Source organism: Lagopus leucura, unplaced genomic scaffold (genome assembly GCF_019238085.1).
Source record: "Lagopus leucura isolate 7727_CA_CO unplaced genomic scaffold, USGS_WTPT01 Super-Scaffold_810, whole genome shotgun sequence".
In the NCBI taxonomy this organism is placed as follows: domain Eukaryota; kingdom Metazoa; phylum Chordata; class Aves; order Galliformes; family Phasianidae; genus Lagopus; species Lagopus leucura.
The window spans coordinates 12,512,256-12,535,837 of NW_024962261.1; the positions used below are offsets into that span (position 1 = coordinate 12,512,256).

General features: G+C 38.9%; 1 long non-coding RNA gene across 1 annotated transcript in view; it reads right to left on the reverse strand.

Moving 5' to 3' along the window:
• Positions 1-6,449: 6,449 nt before the first annotated feature.
• The window catches only part of LOC122177185, a 41,685-nt gene continuing 24,552 nt past the window's right edge, over positions 6,450-23,582 (reverse strand). The window contains exons 3-4 of the long non-coding RNA XR_006177970.1: positions 12,329-12,363; positions 6,450-7,135 (exon numbers count right to left, since the gene is read on the reverse strand). This is a non-coding gene — a long non-coding RNA (uncharacterized LOC122177185). The remainder of the gene's footprint in view (positions 7,136-12,328; positions 12,364-23,582) is intronic.

Sequence of the window (23,582 nt, forward strand, 5' to 3'; positions counted from 1 at the left end):
GTATAACATTGGAGAATGGTGTAGGCTGACAGCAACCACTTTGCAATATTTGCAATTCAAAAAGTATTCATTGTTACAAAGTCAAGACCTGATGAGAAAAGATTTTTCTTTTTCTGTGGCCCAGTAAGCATTCCTGTTCAGAGACTTTAGAAAGGGAGTGTATAATCCATCCCTGCTGTTATGCCTGTCTCTGTTTTCAGTTGAGAGAGATGTGACTGGAAATGCTGGGGCTGATATTGGATGAGGAGGGGAGGTTGTGTTCTGCTCACATTAAATTCACCAGCTACTGAGCACTGAGGTGGGGAGAGAAAAGTGGGGTAGTGCTAGTGAAAAGCCCTGTTAAGTTTAAAGCTAGAAGAGATTAGTGGGTTGTTGTGTTTTTTTTTTGTTGTTGTTTTGTTTTTTAATTATAAAGTCTTCCCACAGCCCTGTGGCTGCATGAAATTGCTTTCAAGGTTACCCCGAGGATACTTACTCTATTGAATCTGAGCATGCAAATAGACATTTTGCCCAGACGTTGCAGAAAAAGTTATATATTCACCCCTCAAGCTCTTGTGAACCTCTCTTTGCTCTGGTAATTATTGTTCCTCCAGTACCTGATTGTTCAGAGATGTGAAGAAAAGCTCCCAGTGCCCAGCACAAACACAAGACTCATGATTTATTCTATCTCCAGGTAAAAACTTTTCTAGATATCACTAGAAAAATGTTCAACAGTAGTTGAAAATGCTCTGTTCAAATAGCCATATGCTCTACCACTGAACTTTTAAGGACAGATTTTTAAAGTTAACACCTTTCAATGTCTTGTTTAAGGAAGTATTTACCTTATTTCTCTCACTGTTTACTTACATAAGCTTTTCTAAGGATAGTAGAGAATCTAAAACATAATTGTTGTTACCACATATTGCAGATGAAATATCTGTGGGACAAATTTAAGCATAGAGTCATACAATCCTCAGAGTTGGAAGGGACTTTTAAGGGCCTTCTAGGTAAATCCCCTTATATAATCAATGGATATTAATACGTTACAATCACAAAATAAACAAGAGAGTTAGGCGAAGTAGACTATGATAACAAAAGAGAATAAATGGAAGGCTTACCCTTATGCTGGGCTCATCCACAAAACACCAGGAGGGATCTCCAGACGAGATCCTTCCCCACTGGTAGCCAGCTCTTAAATAGGTCTAGGAGGGGTGGAGTGGCAGCACAGGTGAATTGCCTTCAGCTGTGCTCCTCTGGCTGACTCATGGCTCGCCTCAGGTGACCACCAGGTCCTTACCTCTTTAGTCATCCAGCCACTCAGCTCCATGCTTACAGCAGTGCATAGGCTTGTTGTGGCCAAAATGCAGGACCTGGCACTTGGCCTTGTTGAACCTCATCCCATTCACCTCAGCCCAGCGATCCAGCTTGTCTAGATCCCTCTGAAGTGCCTCCCTACCCTCAGGCAGATCAATACCACCTCCCAACTTAGTGTCATCTGCAAACTTACTCAGTTTGTACACTCAATCCCCTCATCTAGGTCATCAGTAAAGATATTTAACAAGATGGGCCCCAGTACCGACCCCTGGGGGACACCACTTGTAACAGGTCGCCAGCTGGACTTCACTCCATTAACCACTACCCGTTGAGCATGACCCTCTAGCCTGTTCCTTACGCAAAGAAGGGTAACCTGTCCAGGCCATGGGCAGCCAGTTTCCCCAGGAGAATACTGTGAGAGACCATGTCAAAGGCTTTGCTGAAGTCTAGGTAGACTACATCTACAGTCTTTCCCTTGTCTTACCAGTCTGGTCACCCAGTCATAGAAGGAGATGAGGTTGGTCAGGCACGATCTGCCTTCCATGAATCCATGCTGGCTGGGCCTGATCCCCTGGATGCCACACATGTGCCATGTGATCTCACCCAAGATATTTGCTCTATAGCTTTACTTGGTACCGAGGTCAGGCTGACAGGCGTTCAGTTCTCCGGATCCTCCTTGCTGCACTTCTTGTAGATGGGAGTCACATCAGCAAGCCTCCAATCTCCCTCTTGCTTCCTATAAAGACTCCTTGCTTCTTCTTTCCCATTCTTTCTATTGCTCTCCTTCCCTTCCCCATTATCCTAACTCATAATAATGTCCATCCTCCCCTTCCCCATCTCCCTAATTAAGATTTGTAATAAATTGGTTGGACCAACATTTGAACAGTTGTTTCTTAATCTCACATCAGGTATACAGATATTAAAAGAAACTCCTGTCCCTCCTATAAATCAGACTGTGACACCTCTCCTTGAACTAAAATGCCCTAAACTTGTGAAATCTCTTTTCATAGTTCATAGGTTTGTCTGAGCAACTTCATCACTGCCCAGCTGAACTGTGAGTAATGGAAAATAATCAGCTAACACCTAACCAGCTTTGGGAGTTTTCTGGTTATGTCCCTGATCCAGGCCCCAGGAAGGCAGCACACTTCCCGACAGCTCGGGTCTGGTCTGCATATGGGGCCCTCTGTTCCTCTGAGAAGGGAGTCGTGCACCATGACCACCCTTCTTTCTTTCCTAACAGAGGCAGTCTTAAGGCATGGGAGTGACTGCCTCGCCTTAGGCTGAATGGGCTGTGCTCACTCACTGAGCCTCCCTTTTCTCAGTGGGCAGCAACAATGGTTACTCACCTGGGCCGTTTTGTGCTTTCTAAATAGCTCCCTGAAGCTAGTCAAAGCTTATTATCAAGTGCGAACATTAAGGGCAACTAAAGTGATGGAAAGTTCACAGGGTGTTTTAGACTGTGCTGCTAATGTGCCAGCTCCACCCTTGCCGACTCAGGAGTCCACCCACAAGCTGCCAGCTCCCCAGCATAAGCACATATTTATTTACTTAAAAAAAAGTGATCAAATGGGTGGCAACCCTACCCATGGCAGGGAGACTGGAACTAGATGATCTTTAAAGTCTCTTCCAACCCATGCCATTCTTTGATTCCGTAATCTCCATTTCCCCTTAGTACTTGCTGAGTACAAAATCTGCAGTCTGAGGGCTATAATCATTCTTGCCGGGCTCTCAAGAGATCTCAAATTATTAAAAATCTTGTTCACAGATGCAGTAATATGGTTGTTCTCCTGTCCTTGTACTGACTTCTGGTGGTGAAGTTCCACAGGAAACAAGAATAAGAAACGCTCAAGCAGAATCAGCACTATGCAGTAATAACCGCTTGTTCTTCTCAGAAGAAATTTAGATGTGGTAAAAGAAGAATATACCTAGACTAGTGCCCAAGTCAGTTATGATTGGGCCAGTAGCCACAGTGGATGTTAAACAAACAAGCAAACAAAAGATTTCCCCCTCTCTCTCTCTCCCTTTCTCATGTTTCCTACAAATTAAGCCCACTTTTTTGTTTGTGTGCATAGCATATCCACACAATACTCCAGAGTATATACTGTGTATTCCAGAGTGCACCCTATACATGTGTTTCAGGGTGTGTTTGCATCCGGGAGACAGGATGTCTCAGGAGCAGAGGCAAGCAAACTATGAGGAGCACAGAGGATTATGGGTTTTATTCAACATACACGCACACAGGCATCCATTTTGGATAATCCCTGTAAGCGGGACACAGAAATTCCCTAAGCCACTGAATTATTACTTACCGACCCCTGAGAGATGGCAGTCTGCCGAGACAAAAGGAACATGCTGGTGGTGGATCCAAGGTAGTTCCAGTAGGGCGTCCCCTGCTTCAAGGTACTCTTTTCCTCTTCCTCAGCAGCCTTTCTCCTCCTTTTATTCTCTCCAAGGTCTGCGGGTTTTTTTTTCCACTTGCAGACTGTTCCTGTGCGGCCAGCGTAAATACAGAGCCCAAATGGAACACCTGCTTGCGAACAAGTCTTTGCAAAAACAAGATAAACTGCCAAGGTCATCTCTCTCTACAAGATATTGGTGGCTACAGCCACAACACAAATACTTTGTTCCATCCCAGGATCATTTTTCAGGGGCCTTTAGGTTGCTGACTCATACTCCCCCATGATCTTGGGTTGGAACACACTGGTCCCTTAAAACTGTTAGAATACTTTGTTCCATCCCAGGATCATTCTTCAGTCAGGGGCCTTTAGGTCCCAAACACATCAGTCAGTTTTGTTTTCCTCTTAGCTGTAATTCTTTGTTGTTTATGAAATGAAAGCTTGTTTAATAAATCAGTCCACTAGTACTTTAGACAAAGATTCCTAGAAACAAAAGTGAAATTTTCAAAGATTATTTTTAGACAGTTATATGTGATTGTAAATAATTCCGTGTCTGGAAGATGAATCCAAAAACTGCTAGAAACAAAAGGGAAAAATAACTTAGGAATAATATTTTTTTTATGCTGTTATATGTAGTCATATATAATTCCATGTCTAGGTTATGAATAATCTCTAGAGGGTTGTTTGGAATAGACTGATTAAATATTTGAGCCTAAGGCTTTGATTTTGATCGCTTTAAAGAAAAAGTGTTATTTCTTAGGAGTTTGAGTAGTTTGAAAATGGTGCAAAGGGCTTCTAAGTAACTTGAAATTTATTTATGCTACTTGGCCTTCTTTCTCCTTTTTAACTGAAACAAATATAATATTTTTTGAAGCTCACACTGTGCTGATAAATACCACAGAAAAAGAAACACACGTAGCACATGTACAGGCAGATAAGAAGATGGGAATGTTTAACAAGTGATGTGGACACAACTGTACTAGTGGTACCATCAGGGCAGCAGTTACGTGTGCATGGGATCAGGCAGGGTCTGTTCAGAGAGCACGGGAAGCAAAGGGCGTACTCTCTGCCTTCTTTAGCATGCTAGTATCCATATATTCTACATGAAGCCTCAAAGTGAGAATCAAGTGAGTGAATTTCTCACTCATACGGTCAAAATTAGAAATTAGGCAAAACCAAGAGCTTCCATCCACCATACAGCTTGAACCAAGCACACGCTTATAATATCATGCCATGGATCAGTTCTTAGGCAAATGTTTGGAGTTCTTTTTTCTGCTGGACTCATTTTGTCCACCTCATGTCTTTTCCAGTTGGTTCTATTTTCACATCCCCAACAAGAGAAATTGCAGTCTACTAATGTTTCTTTGTATACCAGTTAAGCATTTTTACTGCTACACACAACATCAATTCGGCATTCAGTGTTCACCATGGAAGTGTGAAGGCTGTGAAACTGATGGAAGAAAGCAGTGCTGCATTTAAGGTTTTTTTTTTTCTTTTTTTTTTTTTTTTTTTTTTTCTTTAGAAAAGCAATTTTTATCATTTTAAAGAGACATTCCTTAGAACAGATATTTTTGCTTAATGGTAGCATGTGATGTTGGAAAGAGACTTTCCAATTGCAGTATTTACAAAGCTTTTCTTTGTAATCTTAATTACAGGTTGAGTGTGTTTTTAGTTCCTAAGGTGGGTAATGAATATAATGTAATCAGAGTGCTCTTTGCTGTGGTTGCTTGCCATTAATGAAAAAATGTTACCTTTCCATTAATTATGAATAGCAATAGTAACATGCAAGTCCAATAAAATATGTCATTTAGAAAAACCTTTCAGATAAGTGTAGAGCTGGTTTTTTGTTATTACTTTAATACAGACTGTCTCTAATATGGCAGTAAGAAAATAATCCACTTTTGTAAATCAAAATGTAACATTTGAGTGTGTCATACTGCTCGATGAAAGCAGTAGGTAATGATTCTTATGCTGATTAACACACATTGTGGTGCTGGTTATTTTCAGCTCTAAGGAGATACCCATAAGAACACAGGTATTTTAGCATAAATCAGAGAAAAACATAATTATTTTGCTTTATGCTGAGAGCGAAATTAATCTCCTCACAGCACGTATGTTATGCTCAGTGATAACTCTAAGGTGCTCAGCCCTAATCCCACAGCCACTAACAGCAGTGCCTTTCATTCCCTGGCTTGCACCAGTTCGCCCCTGTCTCATGCAGATACTTTAAAGAGAGCCTAATCCTTCATATCCATACAACATGCCCAATTCATAGTCAGATATTAATGAAACGCATAATTGAATGATGTATCTTGAAGGGAAAAAAAGGTAACAAATTTAGATGAAATTTATTGCTAAGCTAATTTTTCAGAAAGAAATAAAAACACAGTCTTGTCTTTGTGTGGTCTAACATGTGTACTAAAGCCTTTAAGTATAGTTATATTTCAAGCAGCTCCCTGTTCTACCTAGCATTTTCTCCTCTAATGCTGTTTCCAATCAGGCAACACAAACTCTTTGGCAAAAAATTTTAGAAAGGTGGGGTAGGACATATCTACAAAGGTAAATAAGGCCATACTTCATCAGAGTAAGTCATTTCTTATTGATTTCATATCTTATAGACAGGATTTCAGTAATGTTGTTTACAGAAAACTGACTGTGATGGCAGGTGATAAAATCAAAAAATAATTTTTAACTACAAGAAAAATTATTACTATTTTGTTTTTCTGAAATAATTTCTTTGAAGTTGTTCTTCTCTATAATTTTCAGCATCGCTCTGCAGTCTGCATTTAATCAGCAAATAAAGGCAACAGGAAAATGGGCTTAGGGTTCATCCTGGAAAACATGAGAAGAATTAAAAGATCTTTAGAAAATTAATGCTTTTCATTTTGACAACTCCAATTTTCAACTGTGCCTTCAGGGTGTTCTTTTTCCCCCTCATTTCTTTAGGATTTGAAGAAAAAAAAAAAAAAAAAAAAAATGCATGTAGGATGGATTAGTTTGGTTCCAAGCCTGTATGTGCCAGTAATTGCAGCACTGAGCAATTAACTTCTCCAGTTAAAAATTACACTCAGATTTGAGGAGTAATAATTGATGTGAAAGATTTTCCAAAATTCCAGTGGTCTGAGCTCATCTTCCAGAATGCATCTGAATAAAAGCCTGAGAGTCGAGACAGGAGTAGCCAGAAAATTCTGTAAAATAGGCTTCCTAAAACATAGTGTTGAAAGGCTAGAACATGTGATCACATAGGAGATTTCATTCTTGATTTATGCTTGATATACTCATGTATAAAGATTTTATTCTTCCATATATAACTCTCGAAGGCTGTATTGTTCTGAGTGTGTGTCACCTGCTTCTTGCTCCTTCTTGATAAGCTGTGTTCCTGGATTTCTTTCTTTTCCTGTTTCCAGCAGGTGATGCTTCATCAACAGAATGAGAAGTAATACCTTCTGCAAGCAATAATGTCAAGGTATACGCAAGTTACATGGGAGGACTCACAAGGAAGAAGAAGCTTTTCAGGCCCCTACATCAGCATCACAGTCAGCTTTGGTAATGTAGCTGACCCTTCATTACTCCATTGTGTTTGATCAAATGAACAGAAACTGTGTGTGCTGTGATGTCACTCCAAATATTTTATTCCTACTTTTCATTTACACTATCTGAATGTCTGCATGAGAAATAGAAGAATCAGGTCTTTGAATCAATGCTATGCCATATTAAAAACTTGATCCAAAAGGGTTTTCTAACCTAATACTTTAAAAATACTTTAAAAACCTAACACTTTAGAATACTTTAAAAACTTAGGTTTTTTTGTTTTGTAGTTTGCTTGTTCGGTTTTTCTCTTGAAAGGGAGCAACAGCAATTAGGTGATAACTTCATTTACTTTTCAGTGTGTTTTCTAATTCCATTGTGTTTATTCAAATAATGATTACTTCAGCCAGATTGGAAATTTTTGTCCAGGAAAGAAAGTGTATTGCAGGTCATGAGAAGAGAGTATAAATGCAGGCAGGTCTGGAAAACTATCCATTGCCTTTCCTTTCTTTTCCTTTCTTCCTTTTCCTTCCCTTCCTTTTCCTTCGCTCCTTCCCTTCCTTCCTTTCTTCCTTCCTGTTTGCCTTCTTTCCTTCCATCCCCTTCCTGCCTTCCCGCCTGCTTGCCTTTCTGACTTACTTCCTCCCTTCTTCTTATAATTCTAATTCACATCATCTCTACATCTTTAACTGTGAATATATATCTTCTTGTCAGTCAGCATGTTACCAGTTACTAGACAAAAAATGTTGATGTTGCAAAACTGTGAGCAGTAGAATAGCTGCTGTAGAACATGACATGCTTGAAGACAGGTTTTAAATTCTCACAGCTTACTGAGCTTTGAGAGATGTGGATTGCCTCCAGAATATTTATTTACATTGCTGCCTTGCTGCAAACTACACAAAACAAGTAAATTTGGGCCTCCCCTTCCTCATGCCTGCCAGGATACCAAAAGGTTTGCTGCAGATATTTTTGATGTATGGATAGCATTATCTCATACAAACAGCTATCTGGATTTTAGGCCATAATGCCTTCTGATAGTGGACTGCATGGATTCAGATGCTTAGGGTATGCATTTCTGTTTATTTTCCTTTGGTTCACTATCAGTATTCATCTACATTGATCTTTTTTTATCTTTTACAGTTTTCTCTATGAAATTCAACTCTTTCAGCTTTCAGCTATAGATAAGAGTGTTGTTCAACATGAGAATTTTTTGTAACATCCTGGATAAGATTCATCAAGTGCTCCCAGCAACAGTCAGTCAGGCTTCCTGCTCGGGAGACAGATCCATATAATCTTCGGATGTATTTCTCTAGGATTTTCTAATTGCAGAAACAGTGGGGAAATCAGTGGTAGAAGCATGTAGATGAGTGATTCGCTTGGCTGTTGTGCAAGTAACTCTCTGAAATCAGCAATTGCCTTGTCCCTTTCCTCCTGAAGATCATTTAAGAGAATAAGAGTATCTGGACATCATCTAAAAACTTTCTATTTGTTGGACTTCTTTCCAATCATGAAACAGAAAAGGTAATACTCATACCAGGCTTGAATTTTTACTAACAAAAAGGCAATCAGCCCTGAAAATTGTGTTTCATTTTTGCTAGAACCTTATTAAAAAATGAAAATAACTCTAAGAGGTATATACAAGGCTGGCATCTGCATGCATTTTCTCAGGGGATATATAAGGAAGGTTTGAAACCGTTGACACAAAGCCTATTCCACTGCTATTATGTGAATTACAGTGGGCAATTACATTCTTGAAAGATTGCAGCCTTCAACATAAAATAAATGAAAAGTGCACCTGAGGTTCCATGGATATCTTGGCATTTTCTGTGCTGTATTTTGCTGGTTTATGACGTTTTGCACAGAGTAGGCAGGTGCTCATCAGTAGATTAGCATTTTTTACTTGTTATTCATTCTTTAATTTTAGCATGTGATTTGCAACAAATCTAAGTTCTGAAATTTAGTTTGGATTTGCCCACCCTATCAATTTTTCTCTTCATCTCTGACTTAATCTCACAAGTCATTGTTGAAAAAAATATTGCCCTAATGAGCTTCTTTACTCGGTATATCCAAGAGAGTACCTCTGAAAAGGTGAACTCATTTCATGGTGATAGTAATGTCGTGTTATTTACTCTGTAGAATACAAGGGAGTTATCTCCAAATATCAACTTGTAAAAGTCAGAGCTGCAGCTAGAGGAAGGACTTGCACAGCTTAAAAAAAATGTTTTTCTAACTTCTGTAAGGCCATAACAAAGGCTAGACAGTGGTTTCCAATAGCTGGATGCCCATAAAACAGTTTGGATTTCTGGATATTGACAGAATAGAAGAAGGGCTATTTATGTCCTGTAAGGTAGGCTAAGAAAAGAAAGAACATCTCAGTACTAATTTTAATATTCTAGCTATAGTTTTCTTCACTTGAGAGCAGGCTCCATGAAATTTAATATAATCATTATATTTATTTTAAGTGGAGACTGGCAAGGAAAGGAAAAACCTGAAAACCTAATTTTCCTAGTATCTTTTTTTTTTTAGTAGTTGCCATTCTATAGTGGACAGCATGTTCTGAATCGCATATTAGACTGAAAACACAGGATATCACTTGGAGGACTGAAAAGCTAGAATTTGAAATCTGTAATATCGTACTCTAGAAGTTTTGTGGAAAGAGATACCCAGGGAAAGTACTGTCCTAGCTGCAGCAGGGATATGAGTGGGGATGAATAGAGCCCTGGCCTCTGGGAGACCAGGTATATTCCTTCCCATGCACATCACAGGAATGTAGTATACCTGCAAAGCTCATTTGTTGCTACACTCATCTCCTGTTGTTTTTCTACAGATGTAAGGTTGGCCAAATACAACATAATGAACCAATGAAACAAGCAGCTGCCGCCCATTACCTATGAACTATTTCTTAGAAAAAAAGTGTTTCTAGTTCTTTCTCATCTAGGAAGTGCTTCTGTTCCTTCATGTCTGTATGTTATCGCTAGTTATATCCACTCATTCATCAAAAACTCTTACCTCTTCATATAACTTTACATCACCCATGAACCAAATTACATGCCTAGAACTGTTGAGAGTTCTGTGAAATTTTATCATAGAATTACTCAGGTTGAAAAAGACCCTTAAAATCATCAAGTCCAACTGCAACCTAACCATATTACCTTAACTCTAATAGCCCACTGATTAAGTCATGTCCCTAGCACCACATCCAAATGGATTTTAAACACATTCAGTCATGGTGACTCAACACTTCCGTAAGGAGCTTATTCCAGTTCTTAACAACCCTTTCTGTAAGGAAGTTTTTTCCTGATATTCAACCTAAATCTCCCCTGGCACAATTGAGTCCATTTCCCCTTGTCCTGACACCTGTCACCAGTGAGAAGAGACCAGCCCCGCTTTCGCTGCAATCACCCTTCTAGTATTGGAAGAGAGCAATAAGGTCTCCCCTCAGCCTCCTCTTCCCCATACTAAACAGACCCAGTTCCTTCAGTTGCTCCCCTCATAGGTCATATTCTCCAAGCCCTTCACAAGCCTAGTCGCCCTTCTTTGAACCTGCCCCAGCAACTCAATATTCTTTCAGTATTGAGGTGCCCAAAACTGAACATACGCAAAGTGGGGCCTCATCAGTGCCACGTACAGGGCGAGGATGACTTCCCTAGTCCTGCTCACCATACTATTTCCGATACAAGCCAGGATGCTGTGGGCCTTCTTGGCCACCTGGGTACACTGTTGGCTCATATTCAGCAGACTGCCCATCAGGTCCCCACCAAGGTCCTTTTTTGTCAGGCAGCTTTCCAGCCACTTCTCCCCTAGCCTGCAAGGTTGTCTGGGATTGCTGTGACTAAAATGCAGGATCTGACACTTGGCCCCATTGAAACTCATACACTTTGCCTTGGAAAATTGATCCAGTCTATCCAGGTCCCTCTATAGTTCCTTTCTACCGGTGGGCAGATCCCTTCCAATTTAAAATATAATTCATAATAACAGATATTGAGTACTGTGTAGGATGTCACCCTAATTTTAGTTAAATTCTTATTGTTTTATCTTATGATTTCAGAAGCAAAATAAAAAAGAAAAAAACTGGAAACACAGCGATTGCTCTGAACCTAAAATATTGTTCATATTTGTATCACATCCATCCTTTAAGAAGTACTATCACTGTAGTAGACTTTTCAGATTTCCTCTAACTATTGTCTTTTATACAATGTTTCATGTATTACAGGTAAACAAAGTGTACTTCTAAATGTGGATATGATGAGTACTTTTATGAAGCCCTTATTTCTCCTATCAGCAACTGAAGTCTAATGGATACCCTAGGACTTACTGAAACTCTAATCTAGTAGTATAAACTACACAGACAGTCTCTTCACCTTCCACATCATTAACATTATGGCATACAATGAGTCCAGCCATTTGCTTAAAAAATCATTTGGGAGGAAAGATCTCTGAGTAGTTTCTGAAAAGCCTGCATTCTAAACATAAAGACTTACACTGTTGAACAGCTTCAGCCTGTGTTTGCAACATATAGAAATCTTAATAAACATGTGCATTTTAAATGAATTGTAAAGCGATTTTAAAATCAATGTTAAACGTATGTCTGAGTTTTCTCATCCAGCCCTGAACATGTCCAAATCATTTGGTTTGAAAATGTACGTTCTCTATTCAGCTTCAGTAATTATTTTAGCAATTGCAGCCTGCTATGTGGCCAGATTCAGCTTTCAAAATTAGGGCAATTGCTTGGGGCTATGAATCATCCCTGGGGATTTGTGTAAATCTGTCCAGCTGCTCTCATTTCACATGCGTGTTAGAGAGCAACTGCTAAGAAAAAGTTTCTTGCAGCAGTGTCTTGCTTACCTAATACATAAGGATGCAAAGAAAAAGTTTGCTGAAATGTGTGCAACTCCAGTACACCTGAACACTGTACTCCTAACATGCTACAGCAGCCTGCTCTCTCTTTTAGTTTTAAGCTTCTTATTGCTTTAAAACTCATCTAGCTTTCCATCATAAAACCAAACAAAACCAAACAACAAGAAAAAAAACCACACTAGCATCTGTTCTGTTTTTCTTTTTCCAACTAATGAAATCTGAGCTTTACCTCAGATGGACATGAAAATACTTACTTTGTGACTCCAGAAATGATGTCATGTGGTAATATCTAGAAACAAAGGATAAATATTTAGTTAATATCCAGTGCAGCCCCCATTTACCATGTTAACATGGGGATGTAGGTTACCTAAGAATATCTCCCTGAAGTCAATGGTGTTCTGTCATAAGGAATTTGTAGTAGATGAAGTCTGCTACGACATCTTTGTGTACATTCTCATTTCCCAATAGGCAACAGGATTAATAGGTACAACTGAGAGGAAACGAGTATCTGGTTGTCCTGTACATGCTATGTGATGACACTTAAGATGACTCCATGACTTTCCCTGGCACTGAGATCAGACTGATAGGTTCATTGTTTCCTGAACGCTCTTTTCTGCCTTTTAAGTAGGTAAGCATTTGCACATTCGCCAATCTCTAATCAACTGGGAACCCCCTAGTTAGACAGGACTACTGGTAAATTATTGAAAGTGACTTGGCAAGCACTTCCACCAGTTTCTTCAGCATGCTTGGTTGAATCCTGTCCAGCCCTATAGATCTGTGGATGTTCAAGTGTTGTAGTAGATCTCTAGAGATTTCTATCTTTTTAACCCTCCTGAGTTACCTTAACCTTTTTCCAAGGCTTATAAATTCTCCTTTTCTTCCTGGGTTCCTGGAGAATCTCTATTCAGCCAGGCTGTTCTTGCCCTCCACTGACTTGCCTTTTGGCACATAGCCTGATCCTATGCCTCAAGATTTCATTCTTGAATACTGTCCAGCCATCTTGTGCTCCTTTGCCTTTTAGAACTGCCACCCAAGTGGCACTGTCAAGCATGACTCTAAATATGAGAAAATCAGCCCTACAAAAATATTAAAAATGTCCATTCTTCTGATCATCCTACTTGCTTCCCCAGTGATTGAGAACTCTTATCTTCCCTGCAACCACTGTGTCTGAGATGGCCTCCAGCTAGTACACAGAATCACATACTCACAGAATGGCTTGCATTGGAAGGGAGCAAGGATCATCAAGCTCCAAGCCCCCTGCCACAGGCAGGGCCACCAACCTCCAGAAATGCTACAAGACAAGTTGCCCAGGGCTCCATCCAACCTTTTTTTTTTCTTTTTTTCCAGTAGTGAAAATATAATTTATAATTTAATGAGGCAAATTACCAAACAAGCAATTTAATTAAATTAAATTGCATTCTACAATACAAAAGAAAGTTCTCCCGCATTTCAAGTTTGCAGTCATACATGCACATGGCTGAGCTGTGGCCTTCTGGGGACTGTGCCTGAGGCGTGGAGCTGCCTGGGGTTCTCCAAGAAGTGCAATCACAAGCATCCATGCCCTAGCTCACAGCTCTGCTGGCACCAAGTGCGCGGAGGGTCACTGCTCCTCAACATGGCTTTCATATCCTTTTCTCAACACAGGCAAAGAACAAGGTTGGATCCTGGCAGCAAGGTGAGTGCAAAGAGCAGGACAGGTGCTGCTCACCACTGCTCCCACCTCATCGTGAGGAAAATAAATAGATAAATAGATAGATAGATAGATAGATAGATAGATAGATAGATAGATAGATAGATAAAAGCATCAGCCAGAAGACCTTCTCTGTTAAAAACAACAGGTCAGCTGGGCCACCTTCCCTAATGAGTTTGCTTTCCACCTGCTTCAGGAGGTTATTCACACATTCTGTGAATCCACTAGTTTGTTCTTCTGCTATATTGTGTTTCCAACAGACCTTTCTTTCTGTCTGTCTTTTAGGTATTTGATGCAAATAGAATGGTATCTGACTACTTAGACATTTCTTTTTATACCAAAATTCTGGAACATAGTTAATAATACTGAATATGGGCCTTGATATTAATCTTACCATAATTCCCACTTGTGAAGGTGGATCTTTCTCGCACATTTTTTTTTTTTTCATACTTAACAAACCTTTCACACAGGTTTGTTTATTCAAACAGAATAAGCACGTTTCAGCAAGAAACAAGTTCAAATGCAATCAACAAGTACAAGAAAGAAACTATTCTCATTGCTAGCATGAGTTTATTCATGCCTTCCTTTGAAATACATACATATTTTCTTTTCTCTGTGAGAGAGGTGGTAATGTCTGTATTTTATGTTCCAGGTGTGAGTCATGCTTCATTATGAACATTATTATACCTTTTCATTACTTTGACTAGGAGGGTGCTAGTTTTTTTTCACCCCAATCATGCCAACCACCATGACTTTTTTACAGTTGTCACTGTTCCTTAATGAATGGGAACTGTTGATCACAGCCTGAACCTCTGCTTGATCACCTGGGGCAGCCACAGGAGTACAGGTGAAAGCAATTCACCTGTGCTACCAGGAAGGGGTGGAGCCTGGCTGCACCTCTCTTAGACCCCATTTAAGGATTGACTGCCACTAAGGATTTCTGGAGATTGCTCCTTGTGGAAGTTACTGTAAGCTTAGACTATCAGTGAGAGTTTTCATTTATTTTGATTATCTTTTCACTGTAATAATGTTACTAAGCCTAACTTCTGTTTACTTATTGACTGTACACTTAATAGCCTTATTTTGATATTTTATTTATATCATACAAGTGTGCCTGGCAACTATACCACTCCTGTTCACGTTCTTTATCAGGGCCAAGCACAGGTGTATGTGAGCAGAGATCCACTGATTACAGATTAATCTCCGCAGGTTATATCTTTGGCAGTATTTCATTCAAACTTATTTTCCTAATTTCTATTTCAGCAATTATTTCTAAGTGTAAAAATGATAACAGCAACAATAAAATTTGAATCAGAACAGTGCAGTAGCCTGAAGAACAGGTGGAAGGGGGCTATTTTCTGTTAGAGTAAGCTTATGTCACCAGAGCTCCAATATTATTTTATCACAAGTAAATTAAACTGTCCTGAGAAATTTCTGCACACCGACCATTGGCAGTGAACTTGTTTATTGTGATAAACTTTTGGACTGATAATGACATATTGAAATTCTCCAAAATAACTGCTGAGTTCTGTTCAAGAACTTCCACTGAGCAAGGACACAGTTTTGGATGGTGACATCCTGTTTGGGAGTGGAAGGCAGTTTCTATTATGAACCAGTTTTGCTTTAATATGAGTAATAGCTGATAGTTTAATATATGAGAATGTTGTATAATTGTGCTTAGATTTAATGCTTTGTTTTAGGAATACTTGAATCTAATTGTGAGTTTGATGTCAGTGGTATTAGCTGGAAGCAAAACGGTGCCGGTGAAAAACAAATAGCAGTACAACATAGGCAGACTCTTGCAATTCTGGATGTATCTGGCAACCTTTGAGATACAGAATAAGTTGCAGTGGGAGACACTGAGTGTTAGAATGAACAGTGCTACAGACTTCACTCTGCTTTCATGATCATCATGTGAATGTAGCTGCAGGAATTCATGTAATTAAAAAATAAATTAATAAGTAAACCAAGAGCCTGAAATCACCATATCTGTACATGTTTAATGTTATACATCCATCCACCTAGAGCCACATTATTTTTTTTTTAATGAAACAACCTATCAGTTTCTAGAAAACACAAAAGCCTTTTCAAATCAGCATGATTTAGTTAATTAGTCCTTCAGCACATCCAGCAGAGTAAATAAATTAACTAGCATTTAGCCACATTGAAACCTACAATATGTCTGTGTTTCTTTGATCACTGAAATTACAAGAGGAGTTAATGATATTGCTGCTACCATTTGACTGTTTTAAAACACCCACGTGCAGAGGCCAAGGTCATTACAGCTATTCACTAGATGCACAGATTTAACTAAACTCATTATGACTAGCTGGAGGAATACTGTCTTCTTGTTGGGTGCGGGGGATGAGTGAAGTGAGCAGTCACACAGGTGAACGCGCTGCTTCTACGAACTGTTTTTGTTTGCTCTGTAGAGCAGATCCATATATAGCCTTGCACGTGGTCATATGTGAGCACACTCCTTTAATCTAGGCTTGGACAACATTTCTGTCCCAGAGCACCATAATAACCAGTGCACTCCTGTAGCAGAACAATGTCAAAAAGTCTCTGCTCTTCCACAGACTCAGGAGCAGCAGCCTGTAACATGTAAGTAGATGTGGTACTGTGACATATTTTGTGAAGAATTTATGCAGAGTCTTCTTTCAGAGATTGAAGGCTGCTGAACTGTATTTATGTAGAAAATATAATCCCTTATCTATCTTTTTATTTTGTTCCTGGGTGAAGTTAATTGACTGTAATTTGAATTTTATCTTGTGTGTCTCTCTTTTCTTGAACTTTCTGTATCATTCATCTCAGGCTTCAGCTATTACACCACAGGTTTTTAACCCTCAGAAACGCTGCAGATTGTCAGCATTGGTCCTGATTCAACGTGGAATAAATCTGAAAGGACCTTTTTATCAAGATTTCATTGGGAACAATGGCAGGCCTTTGGGAGACTAGTGCCCTCAAACTGGGAAGTGTTAGCCACCATAAGGCAGCTCAAAGAGCGTACAGATTGTGAAATGTGAAATCTCAGAATTTAGAACTTCATAAAATTAAACAGTGTACGGGTTGTTACAGATTTTACATCTATTCATATGTTGTCAATATGATTCTGGATATCTATATAAAAACTCAAAAATTAAAAGACTTGAGTCTACATAGGCTCAGGAAGTCTCCTAGTGCTGTCTTGATGTAGCTTTTCATCCTTAAATAAGTATGCTTAATAACAATAAATATTATTTCGAGAAGACTTATTTACGAAAACATTATGGATGTATACAGATAATTTTAAAATTAAGCCAATTATTTAAATTTGAAAAAGCATCATTGTGAGGCACTAGTTTAACTGGTCTTAAACTTTAAATTAAGTTACTAGATACCCTTATTAGCTTTGTATCTTGTACTGATCTGGCTCATGAACCTTAGCAGGAAACAATCATTGTAGCTAATATATAAAATTTCAATCTTATTGAAATTAAAAATAAATGAAAGTTCTGGAGAGGCAAATATTTTCAGGATTTCTATTCTGCAACAGTCACAAAAGAAAATACAATTTGGTGTTTTTTTCCCCCTAATCGATTTAAAAATGACCTTACTTTAATTTGATAAATTTTTCAGTATGTGACTTCATTATAGTTAGAATATTTTATGGACAAATGATACTAGATGCCCTTGACACAAAATCCTTGGTACTGATAAATTATATTCACTTGACTGTCAAAGAAAGCCCAGTACATTGTTCACAATACTAAATTCTTCAGTTGTTTTTTTGAGTTCAAACTGCTTCAATTTTTTCCTCAAATAGTGTGGAATTAGTGTTGCAGTTATTTATGAAAATCTGTTCTATACTTCAGTTGTGAATTATTCTGGGAAAATTTGAAAGAGAAATAATTTAATTCTAATAGCCTGTAACAGCAAGCACCTGAGGCTAAGCAGACTTAACAGGAGTTCAATGTTTTAGATCCGTTTGTAGCATCAGTTATATGTTAAGACTTATAATGGGAATGAAGTGCAATTATTTCTTTTTCCTCACTTCACAGTACTGGGGATCTTCCTGAAAAGGTCAAGCCAAGGTATATACAGCTGTGTAGGCAATTTATTTCAATTATAACTGGAGATTACAAAGTTATTTAAAATTAAACAACTTATTCCTTAGTACTGCACACTTGAGGTTGTATATTCAGAATATCTTGCTCTAAGCTGATAACTTGAGTAACTTGAATCACTCTGTTGAGAAGTTGCTGAAAGTACAAGGAGCTTGAGATAACACAGTAAGAACTGAAAGACTGAAGACAATTCTCCATTCTTTATAGCACAAAAGTCACTAAGGAATATGGAATCCCACAAGTGCCTTTTTGGGCACAGTTAGAAAGAAGGCAGGAATTAAAACACATTCTTCTGTCACATCTCAAAGTGTTTGACACTGTCACTTCTGACATGCTGGTCAACAAACTGAAGAAAAAGGGATATGGATGGACCACTCACTGGATAAGGAATTGGCTCGATAGTTGCACTTAGGGAGTTGCAGTCAATGGCTCAGTATCCAGGTGCAGACTGGTAACAAGTGGCATTCCTCAGGAACTGGTGTTGGGACTACTGTGTTATTTAACATCTTTGTAGGTAATGTGGACAGGTGATGTAGGGATTGAGTTGCACTCTCAGTTGCACTGGAAGCTTGCAGACAGCACCAAGCTGAGTGTTGCAGTTCATGTCCTAGAGGGAAGAGGATGCTATCCAGAGGGATTTGGACAGGATTGAAAGGTGGGCCTGAGCCAACCTCAAGAACTGCAACAAGGCCAAGCGCAAGGTCCTGCATCTGGGTCAGGCCAATCTCAAGCAATGATAAAGGTTGGGTGGAGAATGGCTTGAGAGCAGCCCTGAGGAGAAGGATTTGAGACTGTCAGTTGATGAAAGATTCCAGCACGAGCCAGCAATGTGCTCTTGCAGACCAGAAGGCCAACATTATCCTGGTGTGCATCAAGAGAAACGTGACCAGCAGGTTGAGGGAAGTGGTTCTGCCCCTCTACTCTGCTCTCGTCAGCCTCCACCTGGAGTGCTGTGTCCAGTTTTCTGGGGCCCCCAACACAAGTGGGACATGGAGTTGTTCAAGGAGGTCCAGAGGAGGGCTACAAAGATAATCAGATGGCTGGAACACCTCCTCTTAGAGGACCGGCTGGGAGAGCTGGGGCTTTTCAGCCTGGAGAAGAGAATGCTCCAAGGAGACCTTATAGTGGCCTTCCAGTACCTGAAGAAGGCCCTCAGGAATGCTGGAGAGAGACTTTTTATAAGGGCATGTAGCACCAGGACAAGAGGAAATGACATTAAATTCAAAGAGAGTAGATTTATACTGGATATCAAGAAGAATAGGGTTTGGATGGTTGGGTGCAGAGCCAGGGGTTGGACTCGATGGTCCTCATGGGTCCCTTCTAGTTCTATAATTCTACGTTTCTATGTTTTTGTGATTCCACATTTGCACAGTTCCAGTAGTGTAATCTTTTTTAAGCATATTCATGGTACTGAATCTTTGTGTAATAGCTTGGTTTATCCATTTTCTGACAAAGCCTATTTAAAAAAAAAAAAAAACTTACTTTAAAGAAACAGTGTAAAAGTGGAGGTCAGTTGATGCAGTTTCAAAATACTGAATAGATACAGAAAGATGATCTTTCTGTTTGCAGTATACAAACACAATAAATATAAAATACTTCCATTTTTTTCATTTATAAGCATAGATTTTAGAATATTTAAAACTATTTTTCTAGTAATGCAGTACATCTTTAATGGAAGAAGAAAAATAAAAGAAAAAAAGCCTTGACAAACAGGAATATGGGCTGATGAATGTAAGCTGGTTGTGGTAGATTTTCAAGCTTACTCTCACAGTTACCTTAGTGGAGTTTTTTCAGTGTCAATCGTGTGTTTGCCTCCATTTTTTGTTTCCTATGTAATACATTTTGGTTTATTGTATGATTTTTGAGGTGGAAAGATTTTCTAGTCTGAGCATTAAGCTGAGGCTAAAAAGCTAAGACAAGTTCAATTTCTTGTTCTGAGTTTCAGAGTGTTCTTAGACAAATTTCTACCCTCTTGCCCAAATACTAATGCCATAGCTATTAGAGTAAAGGAATATATGGGAAATAAGGAATGTACTCCTAGCTCATTTATTGTTCTTTAGAGATGCAGTGCCAATAGCAATTTTATTGAGCATCATGTACGTGCCAAAAAATGTGAAATCTCAGAATTTAGAACTTTATAAAATTAAACAAATTCTGCTTTTGAGTTGCATTTAGGTCAGCATGTATCTTATTTTTTTTAATGAGTCTTTACATTTAGCTTGGCATTATTTTCCACCACTAGTAATATCCTTGTTTATGTTTTACAAGAACATGACAAATATATCTACTTCCTCTCTTTAATTTAGTGACAAATATCATGAATAATCTCTTCCTGTTTTTTAAGGCTTACTGAAGGTAACTCAGCAGATGTAAACAGCTTAAATTGGAAAGGATTGACTTTAACATGCAACCTCACAAAACTGAGGTTGGTACTCTATCCAGAAATGTTGACTATTAGATGTTATGAGCAGTGAAAAAGGGACTTTCTCTCTTTCAAATGAAAGAGCGGGTCTTTTGCAAGGTAATGATTTTGTATTATAAAGAAGAGCTTACATTTCTGCCTACAGCCTCCTACCCTATAAAATTTTAATTACGTCCTTAGGAAAATGGACAAAAAGTAGAAAAATGCTCCTTACTGACTATATGCATCTTACTGACTGCGATCTGCAAATCGATTCAGTTTCTGTGTTAGAAATTTAAAACTACTGAAAGGTGTCCTCATCACTACTGGCTGAATCAAAACAGATGGGGGGACCATGTTAGAAAGTCTGCTCTTCAGCTTATGCTGACAAAAGAGAAGTCTGTTAAACATTGGTTTGGGAGATGCTGCTGTAAAGTTAGAGCTTACTCCAAATAACAGCTCTGTGGAGAGCAGCCTAATCCTAGATAGTACTTAACTGTTTAAGGTGTTACCAGCTCCATTTAAAAGATATGCCAAAACCATGCAAAGCAGAGGTGTCTTTATCTATTTATTTATTTTAATATGGAGATGTTTTGTGAGGAATCTCTTGAGGTACTTCAGCATTTCCCTACTAGGCCTGGTCAAATTTTAGAATTCAGTAGGCTCAAAAAATGAAAAGTAATACAGAGTAAAAGTTACCAACATTTTTTCCTCAGATCTCATACATGATTTATTTTTAATTTGATTTATTAGCAGTTAAGTTATTCAAAATTGTTAATTTTCTAATGTCTTTGTTCTAAGACTTTTTTAGAGATCTACGTGTTGCTATGATGTGCTTATCTTTCCGGATTTCTTTTCTCTTCTTTGTCATCCTTCCACTTCTTTTCTAAGATAACACAGTATCTCTAAGTCAATTCCATATTTTTAAACCTTTTTCCATTCGTAAACCTTGGTCCGTTGTCATTGTCCAAATGATTCCACTCCATCATTTAAATTATTACGATATATATATATACACATGTATATAATATATACAAATATGAGTCTAGATAAATTCAGCGACATTTCTTCAGGTAAAACTTGTGTGAAGAGGAACAGTCAGTCCTCTTTCTTGTGTTAAAGAGAAATGCTTGCTCTCTCTTACACATGAAATGGCCCACACTGTCTCTTCTGTGTTCCTAAAGCCCTCTGCATGATCAGACATTTATAAGTAAGTCTTACTAACCAGAGAGAGAAAAAGTTGACCTGTACAGAAAGTTAACGTAATTGATTTTCCAATAATAACTTTGTTGAACCGTTGCTGTTATTTCAAAGCATTAATCCTGTCCAAACTGACAGCTGAGATGTGAAATTATGTGACAGTTTTCTCTGCCTTTTTAGATTTTATGGTATTACCTTTATCCTATTTCTGTATGTTAGTGGTTTGAGGGAGCAGACCAGCACTTTTTAGCTCAGAAAGCCTAATAAACAGTGTCAACCCCCGAAAAAGGTCTTTATATTTTGTCAGAAGTGTACAGACTGTCACCCAATATAAAAGCCTGTGTAGTAGCCTCCATCCAGTGCTCTGCTTCCTATGCAAAAAGGGTGAAGGATTAGTAGGGAAAAGAAGACAAAAAAAAAGACTCTTCACATTTTGTATTTTATATGTTCCTTTGAAGAAGAACTAAATAAATGTTTCTTTGATCTTACCAACCCAGATGCCTTAATGAAACTATAAAGTGTAACTAGAAAAATGGATAATACCCTGCAGACTTAAACTTGATTAATTTAGTGCAGTGAATACAGAGCTCATTTATTCACAGGCTGAGGATTTGCCTTGAAGATGTGTGGCATTTTCATGCATACCCTCATACTATTTATCTTTTGAAAATTAAATTATGTAATTAGCCCAACAGCCTTATAGCAATGATATAAATTGGTGTTGTTTTTATGCAAAATAGCATTTTTAGTTGCTGAAGTTCCTCTCAACAAGTCATTTTTTCCTCTCTCTGGTTGACATTGTAACTCTCAAGTTTCAATTCACCTTCAGCTTTGGAAGCTATTTTTTCAATACAGAACTGGAAAGCGAACAGTAGGTGGGAATCCAGCATGCATGCTGCTTGTGCATCTAGGTGGGCACTCTCAGCAATGTTTTCCAGCATGTATTTTAGGGAGCATATTTTTAGAGGAAATCGACAAGGTGAGCAGTTGATACTGTCAGCAGTCCAGATGTCATTTCACCTCAGAAAGCAGTTTGGTAACTTGTGCAGACAGGAATTGGCTTAGTTGTCAGAAGGGCAGAAGGTTTTGGAGGAAAGAGGACTCATGAGATCTCTGGAGCACTGTTGTGACCAAATCTAAAAGACTGTTTGGTGTGACAAAGAAATTGTGACAGAAACTGAGATACCAGCCTAGGAGCCACTTTAGATGAAGTTTCTGTAAGTAAGTAGGTAACTGTGCATTCTGGGGAAAATCCAGAGTCTTACCTGTTGTGCAATTTTCATAGAATCATAGTCGTTAAGGTTGGAAAAGATCACTCTTTTCCTAATATCGAAAGTGAACCTCCATGGTGCAACTTAAGGCCATTATCCCTTGTCACTGCATTTGTCAGTGCTACCTGGAAGAAGAGACTGACCCTTCCTTGCTGCAACTTCCTTTCAGAGAGTTGTAGAGCTCAGGTCTTCCCTGAGCTTTCTCTTCTCCAGATGAAACAATCTCTGGTCCTGCAGCTGCTCATCATAAAGCTTGTGCTTCAGACTCCTCACCTGCTTTGTTGCCCTTCTCTGGGCACACTCCAGGAAAAAGTCTCAGTGTCACTCAGTGTCTTTCTTGTAGTGAGGGACCCAAAGCTGAGCATGCTACTCAAGGTGAGACCTGACCAGATCTGAGTACAGGGGAAAATCTCCTTGCTAGTCCTGCTGGCAACACTATTTCAGATACAAGCCAGGATACCACTGGCCCTCTTGGGCAGACTGCTGCTTGCTTTCAGCTATTGCTAACAAGCAATACCTTCAAATCCTTTTCCTGTGTGCAGGTTTCCATCCAGTCTGCCCCAAGGCTGTAGCATTTGTGTGTGGTTTTCACAAACCCCATGTAAAGTGCAGGAACTGGCACTTGGTCTTGTTGAACTTCATCCCATTGGTCTCAGCCTAGCAATTAAACCTGTATACCTGTCCAGATCCCTCTGGAGGGCCGTCCTATCCTCAAGCAGATTGACACTTCCTCCCTACTTGTGTTATCTGCAAACTTATTGAGGGAGCTCTAAATCCCCTTGTCTAGATCACCAATAAAGATATTAAATGGAATAGACCTCAGTAACAACTCACCTGGAG